Consider the following 11,798-nt stretch of genomic DNA (forward strand, 5'->3'; position numbering starts at 1 on the left):
CACACTGTTCCTCGTGTCACCGGGTTGGATAAACCAGCCTTCTCCAGTGGAATGGCTTCATCTTCACCTTCCTTGTTTCCTTGGCCTGGAAACTCTCGGGAGCAGTGGCAGGGAGGAGACTTATGGCCCTGCCTTTGCCTCTGGGGCATACCTTGGTGGGTGGGTGGGGGTTGATACTGCTCTGTGTGCACACGAAGGAAGAGAAACTGGGGGGGGGGCAGCGGGGAGAGCTCTGCTGGTCCCTCTCCTCTCAAGGCACGGCTCTTTGGAGAGACCTGCTTTAGGACAGGACAGAGGCAGTCTGTCCTTTGGCCACTGTGTAGCCTAGGAGAGACCACATTCCAGGGCAGCTCCAAAGGCCCTGAGGTGTTGAGACTTCTCAAAGCAGGAAGTAGCCCAAAGGGAGACTTTTCTAAAAGTCTCTGCCTCAGGGTCACAGTTCCCTTCACAGTAGTTACAGGAAGGTAACCTTTCCAGGTTGGGAGTGACGGTGAACAGGGCGGGGCTCCCCCAGTTCTACTATGTTGATACAGAAATCCTTTTTCTCACCAGCATTTACCTCCCTCCAAAGAACAGGGTTTGTTCAGTTGGGTCAATTTCCTATCTCCGTGGCTAGGAGTGTAGGATGCAAAGTCCGCCAGCAGAGGGCGCCCGCGGCACAGCGGTTCTCCTGGTCTCCCCCCCCCCCCCCCACTCCCCCCAGGGGCGCCTCTGAGACAACAGGTGTCCTAACGAAAGGCGCCCTGGTCCACCTTCTCTGTCCAGCTCTGGACATTCCCGCCTCCGAGCGTCCCTTCCTCGACTCCACAGCCCAGCTGCCCCGATCCACACAGGCACACACAAGGCAGACCCATGTGCACGTAGTATTGTAATTCTGTCCTTGCACCTCCTTCTGGGGTATGTGGAGCAGGACAGCCGAGCTTCTTTCCAGCAGGCAGCCTGTCTGTCCCTTCTGCAGCGCTCTCTGCATCTTGCTGCCACAGGGAGGAGCGGCGGACGCAGCTGTGTTGACGGCAGGAGAGCCTGATTAGGTTTGATTCCCCCACGTCCTGCCGGGTCTAAGTTGCCAGGAGAATCCGGCTTGCTGACAGCCCTGCTGGCTCAGGCTTGGGAGTGGTTCTGGCCTCAACTCACGGCCATCGTCTGTCTGTACTGTAACAGGTTCTCATAGCATAACTGGCGCCATGTTAGAGGCATCTGACCTTAGAGCTCCATAAGCTCCCAACCTCTGCCAAAACAGGAACAAAGACTCAGTTCATCAAAGAGTCTGTAGTTCCAGGAAAGCCCCACATATATGACCCTTGCCTTTTGCCTTCTGTAGTTCTGCTTTCGTGCTAGCAGAAGTGGGACAACAACCAGGATGTGATTTCTGTACAGGAAAGACAAAAGGACATAAGGCTCAAAACTGCATGGTTTGGGCAAGTTCCCCGTGCAGTCGCCAGCAGCAGTGAGTGTTCGTGTGGCGGTCTCCTGTGGGCATACCTCACCACTGCATGCCCAGGGTCCAGCTGTTCCTGTTTGAACCCTTGGACCCTAAGAGGCCTCGCTGACTTCTCAGACTAACACACGTGACACATCTCAGCTATCGGCACATTAGTGACACTGGCCAGATCCCAGGTCCTGTTCCTTCCCCCGCCACATGTGTCCCCAGATTTCTGCCTCAACCAAAAGAAGAGCTTCCGCCCTGGGGGAAGCTGGTCCTGCTGGGTCTGAATCAAGTTACAGTGTTAGAAGCAAACTGGGCTGTTGGGTGGGATCTCTGGCTCCACATTCGCAGTGCCATCGGGATCTGGATCCAGCTGTCTCTCGTTTTCAGGATTCCCTGCATGGATTGCTTGGGTGCAGTGTGGAAGGAGCCACTGTCAACCCTGGAGCAACCGTAAGTTCCCTGCACAGCCCAGCTCAAGGCAGAGGTGCTTGCTGTGGATAAAGGGCTACTAAGAGACAGACTGGAGGATGTGGGAGATTTCCCAGGGACAGGAGCAGAGGCAGCATGTGTGTGTGTGTGTGTGTGTGTGTGTGTGTGTGTGTTCTCGTGTTTACAGGCGTGCTGTGTACGTGTGGTGCATGTATATGGATGTGGATGTGTGAAGGTGTTTGTGTGGTAGTATAAACATATGTGGAATGTATGTACATTTGTGTATACACACATGCATGCTTATGTACTGGGACACACATGGGCTGTTTAAACTGTGAGGCACGAAATCAAAAGCAGTAGCTTTTGGCTCACCACTGAGGACACTGAGCGGCTGCCAGAATTGAAACGCACCCATGTGACACTTGTTTGTCACTCATAGAACTCTGGGGTGTAATTACTGTGTTGTTATTGTCACCGTATTCATTAGACAGATGAGAAAACGGAGGCAGTGAGAAAACGGAGGCAGCAGAGAGGTCACCAGCCTGCCCCTTCTGGCTCTGCTCCAGGGCTTCCACAGCAGAAGCCAGCAGGGGGCACTGCACACCCTGAACCAGCAGTGGGCACCGTACACCCTGGGCCAGCAGGGGGCACTGCACACCCTGGACCATCAGGGAGCACCACACACCCTGGACCAGCAGGGGGCACCGCACACCCTGGACCAGCAGGGGGCACCGCACACCCTGGGCCAGCAGGGGCACCGCACACCCTGGGCCAGGAGGGGCACCGTACACCCTGGGCCAGCAGGGGGCACCGCACACCCTGGACCAGCAGGAAGCACCGCACACCCTGGACCAGCAGGGGGCACTGCACACCCTGGACCAGCAGGGGCACCGCACACTCTGGACCAGCAGGGGGCACCGCACACCCTGGACCAGCAGGGGACACCATGTCGCTGGCCTTGAGGGATCGCGCTGGACCTGGACCTCAAGTTGAGATGGTCCCAGATAGAAGCTTCCAGTCAGGGTTGAGACCACAGCATGGAGAAGAGGTCTTGCCTGCTGGGGAAGCCTGTGCTTCCAGGACCAGGTAGCCTTCTGAAGGAGAAGGAGATAGACACCAAACACTGGATCAGAACCCACTAGAATCTAAAACGGCTTGTCTCCAAACGGCTAGCTGACCAGCTAAAAGGCTCTCCAAGAATCCTAGGAGATGTGAATTTCAGTGGGACACTGTGGTGGTTTGAATGAGAGTGTCCCCCAAAGGCTCCTGTTTGAATGTTTGGTCCCCAGTTAGAGGACTACTCAGGAGGCTTTAGGACGTGTGGCCTTGTTGAAGGAGGTTAAGTCACTGGGGTGGGCTGTGAGGTTTCACAAATCCACACCAAGTCCAGTCTTTCTTTCGCTTCGTCTGTTGCCTGCAGATTGGAATGTAGAACTCACGGCTACTGTTCCAGAGCCATGCCTGTCTGCCTCCCGCCTTGATGGTGGATGAGCCCTCGAAACTGAAAGCCAGGCCCCAGTTAAACGCTTCATTTTTCTAAGAGTCGCCTTGGTCATGCTGCCTCTTCAGAGCAACAGAACAGTAACTACAACAGATGCCTTTCAACCCAGCTTGTAATGCAGAAACAGTCTTCTCAAGGCCCTGGGAGGCTGTGATGTCTCTCCAGCTGCTGCCGTCAGCCAGTGCTCCTTTAAGAGACGGTTCTAGGAAGACTGGAAACACATCCCGACCATGATGTGTGAGATCCTCCTGATGGAGGTACACATTCACTGTTGTGAGCACAAGATGTCAAAAATAGATGGTCAGATTTCTGTCCACAACATCAGTTTACCAAGTAACAATAAATCCAAGAGCTATGTCGATGTCGTTGGCTTTAATTCACCAAGTGCCACTGATTGCCCTTGACAGATGTGGCCACAGCCATCATGGGTTCTTCTACCGTACTCTTAATTACCATTGGTAACGCTCACACACACTTTACACAATCGTGTTACAGACTGCCAACAAAGTGTGGCAGAGGCTGCGGGGCTCAAAGGGTCCTTGCTGCAGCGGGATCAGAGAGCACCAGGAGGCAGCCAGGTTGCTAGAGGTCGAGGAACCTGTCAGAGGAGCTGGATTTAGCCTGAGCTGGTTCAAGGATACACTTGGGGCCGGGTGAACTGCAGTTTAGGCGGGTCATGCATGTCGAGGGGGCGGGTCTGTGTGGGTTAGAAGTTCCCACGTACGGATTCTGGGTTGGATGCCCATGATGAGCGGATGACAAACACAGGGAAGGACTAGGGCTCACTGTCAGGTGTCCCTCATTTTATGTGACTTTGGAAAAGTATTGCATTGCAGCTGAAACAGTGTGTTCACAGACCTGGTTTTCTGAAATGGCTTTGATATTCCCATGCTCGCACCTGTTCTTGGCTTTAATTGGGTAAGTCTTTGGGTGGTTATAGTTTGCATGTAAATAAGCTATGTCTCATCTGTGCCTCATGGTCTGTGCAGGACAGATGGTGGCTGCCTGCGTGTGCAAACAGTGTGCAGAGTCATGCCTCAGCATGTGCTCCACGGGGAACAAACTACTGCTTTATAAAGGGGAGTCCCAGCCTGAGAGCCACTGTCCTACGTACAGTGTGGCACAGCCTGAAGCCGGTCCCAGCCTGAGAGCCACTGTCCTACGTACAGTGTGGCACAGCCTGAAGCCGGTCCCAGCCTGAGCTCAGCAACCCACCTCTCTCTCCACAACTCTGTTTTCCCACGACTGGAGGTGTCTCATTGGGGGGGGGGGTCATTGGAAGAAGCTTTGGGGGACTCAGGTGGAACGTACTATAAATAAAATCAGGCAGTTCATTTTCATGGGTACCCCAAGCCAGATTAGGTCCAGCTACAAAGGAACAAAGAATGGTAGACTCGGCGAATGCCTGCTGCTCTGGCTACCCCCTCCCCGCACATACACACCAACCACGCTCTGCTTAGCTACCCACTCCACCAAAGGGAAATTTTGGAGAGAAAACTGTTCAAAGCCAAGCTTGCCTGTAAGGTCCTGCAGCTGATAGGCCTTGAATAAACGGGATGTAAAATGTAAGAATGAACCCATACATCCCTGGGTGGAGGGATAAGACCTAGGTGGCAAGGAAGGTTGTTCCTTCCCGACACCTCAGAACAGAGAGGCAGAGCAATATGTTAGGGTCACAAACCGTTCACTGCTTAGTCAGTGCGTCTACCACACTAGGCGGAGGCCCAGCCTTTCAAAGTGCTCTTCTGAAGTGGGAGCTGTTTCTCACAAGGTCTTTTCTCAAGCTGAACTCACCAGGGACGAACCCTCCCCACCTTTTTGAGACGCCTGTGTGCATCTAACGTTGGAACTGAATGGAGGCAACAGAGACACCAAAGAACCCCCAACAGTCATTCGGTAGGTCGTGGGATGGACTGAGTAGGTCATGAGGCAAGCCGGCAAGGGGAAGCTGGCAATGGTCCCCAGTCCGAGACTACGTACGGAATCCCGGCTACGCCCAACACCCATTCTGAGGGAATGGTGACATCTCACCTAGGGAGCAGATGAGGGCCAAAGCCAGGGCTTCTCAGCAGGCATGTGTGTCTGTGGGTGGAGGAAGGGAGAGCATTGGGAGCGTGGACCGCCCCCCAGACACCACTAGAAGGGAAGCAGAGAGAGACCAACCCAATAATTCCACTGCATCCCTGGCTGCACATGGACTGTTCTCTGTCTCAGCGAAGCAGGCCAGGGGTGAAGAGGGGTAGCTGAGAAGAGCTTGGGGTGCCCTCATTCTCTGAAACACCACTGCCGAGGAGTTGCCCCAGCCTCAGGGAGGCCTGTAAGGCCTGGAGTCATTGGTTTACACAGGTAAAGAGCTGCCACGAGAAAGGGGAAATCAGAAAACATGGTGTGTATGACAACTTCATACATGTACCATGTATGTGTGGAACCAGTAACATGTACATTAACTTTAAAATAACAATCTAAAAAAAAGTGTAAGAAACGAACAGGCCAGGGCTTTGGGCAGCCTGGTGTTCTCCCACTGAGACAGTGCCAGGAACCCCTCATCTCTGGGCACAGCCAAAGCTTAGACAGGTGTCAGGATGTCTCCGTGGGTTCATATCAGGACTAGGGACAGCTGCGTCCTCTGCCTGCCAGAGGACCTGGGTTCGCATCCGAGAGTCAGATCAAGGGGTGTCTGCCAGACTCCTGTGGGCAGGTATTCCTCTCACCATAGTCCCTAGAAAAGGCCAGAACAGGGGCTGCACAAGGAGGTGTCACCTGGGATTCCCCAGATTTGGGAGGTAGAAGCAGGAGAATCGGAAATTCAAAATCAGGCTCGGCTATATAGCAAGTTTGGGACCGACCTGGCTTACATGAGCCCCTGACTTAAAAAGAAAAATAATGAAAAAAAAGGAAGAGAGGGAGGGATGGAGGGAGGGAGGGAAGCAGGGAGGGAGTAGGGGAGGGAGGGAAGTAATGCCAGAACTAGACTGGGACCAGATTAGGAGAGCTCTGTCACCCTAGCATGAGGCCAGCAAGGGTTTTACTCTGCACAAAGCCACATGGATGCAGGGTTAGTCACTCAGCAAATGGACATGCGGATGAGACAGCTGCGGGTATGTATAAAGATTCTGAGTCAGAGATGACAAACCCAACTGGAGCAACAGTAGACCTCTCTGTTAACAGAGCCTGAGTCAGAAACATGCGGTCAGCCTCACTGAGAGGGGGCTGAGGCTTGCTCATGCGTAGCCTTCTGAGAGACGCAGGCTAGGTGGAGACGCAGGGTGCACTTAGCTCTCAGCGGCAGTGTCTAGGAGCCTGGTATTTCACATGTCCAGATATTTCCACAGCAGGTAACATCCCAAAGTTTACCTGCACCATCAAAGCTCAGACTGGCCACGTCTGGGGGACACCAGGAGCAGTCTGTGTTCATCACCTGATTAAAAATTTCACGTATTTAATAGAACTAAAATTTGAATAGTCAAGAAATTAGTTGGGATAAAAATAAACTTCTTAAAAATCAATTTTCTGTCAGGGCTGGAGAGATGACTCAGCAGTCAAGAACACTGTTTGCTCTTCCAGAGGACTGGGTTGGATTCCCGGCACCTCCACCATGGCTCACAACCATCTGTCACTCCGGTCAATGCCCTCTTCTGGCCTCTGAGGTCACTGCACACACATGGGGCACAGATCCGCATGCAGACAAAACACCCATAGACATAAAGGGGGCGGGGAGTAGAGCGTCTGACATCAGTAGCTCCCAGATGTCAGAATCAACTGTTTTATTCAAACGAGCTGGGCTTTCTAGGAAAGCCAGAGCTGTCCTGTGTGTGCATGGGGAGAAAGGGAGGTGGACTTATGGGAAGGAGCAACATCCACACAAGGGCCCGATTCTATAGAAGCCACGTCAAGGGTGCTTTAGAACTCTTCAAAGGCTGGGGTGAAGATCTAACGGAGGCCAACAGGGATTGAACGTGCTCGCTTGTCCTGCGGCAAGGACAAAAAAAAAAAAAAAGCGGCTAAAACCTCCTTGATAACTATCCAGAGACATCTGTCCCGACACCCCAGGCTCAGCTGAGGACCCCAGCAAACACTGTCTGCGCAAAACTTTCTCAGCAACAAGAGGTGGAAATGGGAGCTTTTCAAGGCAGGCAACTGAGACCTGAACACCAAGACCAGGCGAGGAGGATGGGGCTCAGGACAAAGTGTGAAAGAGAAGATGGAGGAGCCCAGGGAATCTATTCATAGGCTTTCCTACACAGAAGCATTTTAAAGGTTCGTTTATTTATATTACTGTGTGCATGTGAACATGTCCCAGGAGAGGGCTTCAGATTCCCTGGAGCTGGGATAGCTGGGATTATAACCCTAGAGTCAGGTGTCAAGGAAAATTACCGCGTCTTGGCGTCAGAAGAACTCTGCAAAGAATAGTTTATGAAGAGAAAAAAAAAGAAGAAGAAAGAAAGAAAGAAAGAAAGAAAGAAAGAAAGAAAGAAAGAAAGAAAGAAAGAAAGAGGGAGAAAGGAAGGTCAGGTGATGGTGGCTCATGCCTTTAACCCCAGCACTTGCACTTGGGAGGCAGAAGCTGGTGGATATCTGTGAGTTCGAGGCCACCCTGCTCTACAGAGTGAGTTCTAGAATAGCCAGGGCTGCACAGAGAAACCCTGTCTGGGGGTGGGGGAGACAACAGAAAATGCCTTCCCGAGTCTGTGACTGTGGATATAAAAATGGGCCGTGAGCAACAAGTGCCCGGAGTGCTAATCCTGGCCCGCCACCCTCCCCCACCTGCTCAGAGCCGCCAGCACTGGAGCCCAGCCCCGCCTCCCACCTTCCGGGCAGCTGCAGGAGGGGAAATCTCTAAATAGGGACAGCTGCTGCTTTCTCAAGGCCATTTCCGGGCTGTCTGCCTAGTTCAGGCAAAAGGCTCTGAAATATCAAATATGAATCTCATAAATCAGTTGGGCCACAAGGATGTGTGCCTTAATCCATATGGAGAAACAGCACATGCGCCATAGCCAGATCATACATTCAAATGAACTCTTTTCTTTTTTATTGTGTTTATTGAGCTATACATTTTTTTCTCTGCTCCCCTCTCTTCCTCCCCTCTCTCCTTCTACCCTCTCCCATGGTCCCCATGCTCCCAATTTACTCAGGAGATCTTGTCTTTTTCTTCTTCCTATGTAGATCCATACATGTCTCTCATAGGGTCCTCTTGTCTAATTGCTCTGGGGTTGTGGACTGTAGGCTGGCTTTTCTTTGTTTTATGTCTAAAAGCCACTTACTTATGAGTGAGTACATATTTGTCTTTCTGGGTCTGGGTTACCTCACTCAATATGTTTTTTTCTAGATCCATCCATCTGCCTGTCAAATGAACTTTTACATAAGTCTGTAGCCCTGTGCATAAGCGAACTGTATCCTATCCATAGCAACCAGCCCGGAAGCCACATTCTCAAGAACAACTTCTGCACCAACGCACCCAGCATTGTCTGGACTCAACAGCCCACGGGCCAACCAAAGCCAATGGGCTCCCTGCCAACTCCATCAGAGCAGAGTTTGCACTGAGTCACCCTCAGTGTCCTTAGCCAACAGCTCTACCGGAGTTTCCTCTCCCAATCCTGTCTTCCATCAATCCTGGGGCTGCTTGGAGTCTCTACCAATCTCAAGTCAGGATATCTGACACTCCAGTCACTGTGAGTTTTGGGGAAACCTCCTGTTTTTTATTTGGATGGACATCATTTTTGCAATATTACTACCAGACCCTCCCGCAACCCTGTGTCAAGGCAGGAAGCCACCTACTACATTACCAAAGGCACAATCCTCCAACAGCTTGTCTGAGGCTGCCGTTGGGGCTGTAAGTTGTTCAGGGACTCTTGTTCAATATGGTGAGCCAGGGAGGGGACCTTCAACCTAGGTCACCACCATCACAGGGCCTTTAGGGGAGAGTGACAGAACACAAATGTGAACACAGATGGGCAAGTGGGCATTCAGGACCAAAAAAGGTGGGCTCAGAGGATGGACAGGGGAAGCCTCAGGGGAAAAGAGAAATGTGGAAAAAACGAAGTTAACAGGAATCCTGCCTAAGGGAGGATGGTCATACACCACCTGGGAGAGCAGGCTACAGGCAGGGATAAGGCTCCTGAGGCCAGAAGACAGCGCAAACAAGCACAAAAGTCCAACCTTTTGTCTTCTTGGGCCAGCGTGTCAAATCCGGGGTGTGCAATAATCTAGAGATTATCTTTGTGCTACAGTGACAGGACACTGTCATCTCCAAACTCCAAGTGAGAACACCGAAGTTACAAAATCTAGGTGGGACCTCTGTTTAAGGTAGAAACAGACAGGAACCTTGAAGGGATAGAGGTAAGTACCAACTCTCTGACCTTTGGTCAAGGCGGAAATAAGCTCACATTTTTGGGCCTCCACAGGGAGGAAAAATACTGCCTTTTAATTTTGACGTGATCCCTGTTCAGTGTGTTCCAGTTGTTTCTACAGGGGCAGGTCACACCAACTCAGTTCTGCTCTCTCAAGGTTATTGTCCACAGGTGTGGCTAATATCTAGACTTTGTAGTTCGGGAATAGAGAAGTAGATGTGTGTCCACCTCAAATAAAAGTCTAAGGAGACAACTAAGTTCCTACTCCCTTACGGAGGTAACAATGAATTCCACCCAGGGAGTGGTCTGCCTACAGAATGTTTCGGTCTAGGGTGTGAGTGTGACTTGTTTTGTCCTAGCAACAGAATGTTTAACTATGGCTGCAGCCTGCGACTTTCAACTGGTCTGCTCATTTCCTTGTATCCTGTTAATACAGTTTCGTATCTTACTCCTACCTCTTGGGGTCAGGGTATTTTAAGCAATTGGAAATTAAACGCGGGTGATTTCAGCATTAGCTGGAGCTCCCTCCCGTTACTGCCCCGTTTTCTGTTTCATCATTTTCACTTGCACCTTTGCTCTCTTTACTATTTTTCTAATCCACACACAGCTACCCTGGCAAGCGATATTATTGTCGAGGCTGGTTCCTGACACTTCCCAAATAGTACCAAATTGTTAAGAATTTTTCCTAATGCAAGCTCTCTGCCGAGGCAAGAATCCCAATCAAGCCAAATCACAACAAGCCAAATTTAAAATATCCAGGTTTAATGGGATTCCTGCGCTCTCGGGTGGCCCCGAGGGGGAACCAGGAGGCCGCTAGCTAATGCAATGACCACCAGGGGAAGGAAAAGAGACCACGTGTTCCTCTTTTGGAAGCTTACTTAAATACCCTGTGGGAGTGGTCCTGGCCCCTCCCTGGGACCTGGCATGCTGGGATTTGGAGTCCAGACTGATACAATCTCAGGTCTGGGGGCTGGGATGGATGCGAGGGGCTGGGGGCTACGCTCCCAACTTAACACAAAAGTTTGGAAGGAACAACAGGAGTGAGACCAATTGGATAGAAAATAGGGCTTAGAAGTTTATGATAAATAAAGAATAAGTAAAAAAAAAATCTTGCACTTTAAAAACTTTTTGTTCATTGTTTTTGCTTCAAAGCATAGATAAACAAACAGTGTTGCCAGGGGGATTTTAAGAGCCATTTTAGTCCGAGTTACCATCTGCTTAACGGCACCCTTAAAATTTCCATCCTGTTCACCAGCCTACAGCTTAAACTCAGTTATGAATTTTCTATTTATCAAAATCCTGAATCCATCAGAAGCAAGGAAAAAAAAAGTTCCTCCCTTTGAGTGCGTCTACAACCTGCCAGACATTCTTGCTCACCGCCAAGTCCGCTCACTCGGTGACTAGTTACTGGCAATGTCATCCGAGCATGGCCTCTCCTGGGGTTTTAAGTCAGGTGGAGGGGCAGGCAGGTCATGAGCAAGTGGATTTAGTTGCTGATTGAAGCCATGGCAGTAATGTCTTGTGGAAACAAAGGGAACCAGGTGGGACTGAAGCCCAAGTGGAGGACCCAGTGGTAAAATCTCAACAGTAGAGCAGGCCAGCAGTCACTGCCACACGAATTCATCCTCAGTGGGCTGTGCGGCGCTCTCTCTCTCTCTCTCTCTCTCTCTCTCTCACACACACACACACACACACACTCACACACACACACACACACACACACACACACACACACACACAGAATGTTCACCAGAAGCATGACATGAGACACATCGGTGTTCCCAGGTGCCAAGACGGACATCGCAGGTAGGAGACGGGGTGGGGGCCCTGTTAGATTGGCAGACCCATGGGTCAATAAATAGAGACTCCAGAAGTTACCTACAGCTAGGCTCTGTAGGACGCTCACAGAACCCTCAAGACTCAGGAAGCTCAGGAAATTTTGAGATTCACAACCCCCACCTCCACCCTAAGACTACAGAAGTAAAAAAACTTCACTGAGTAAACTGGGAAGTTGCTGGGCAAAGGAGACTTCGGTGGAGCTGCTGGCATCTTGTGCAGGGAGAGCCACACATGCAGCTTTGGTGAGAGCCTT

The 11,798-nt window shown here is 51.2% G+C and overlaps 1 long non-coding RNA gene across 1 annotated transcript; it reads left to right on the forward strand.

The window, feature by feature from the left end:
- Window positions 1–1,192: 1,192 nt before the first annotated feature.
- Window positions 1,193–3,720, forward strand: LOC125414314 (uncharacterized). The gene is made up of 2 exons (XR_007236219.3): window positions 1,193–1,879; window positions 3,279–3,720. It is a non-coding gene; the product is annotated as an uncharacterized LOC125414314 (long non-coding RNA).
- The last annotated feature ends 8,078 nt before the right edge of the window (window positions 3,721–11,798 follow it).

This window comes from Myodes glareolus, chromosome 23, assembly GCF_982192425.1.
Source record: "Myodes glareolus chromosome 23, mMyoGla1.1, whole genome shotgun sequence".
Lineage (NCBI taxonomy): Eukaryota > Metazoa > Chordata > Mammalia > Rodentia > Cricetidae > Myodes > Myodes glareolus.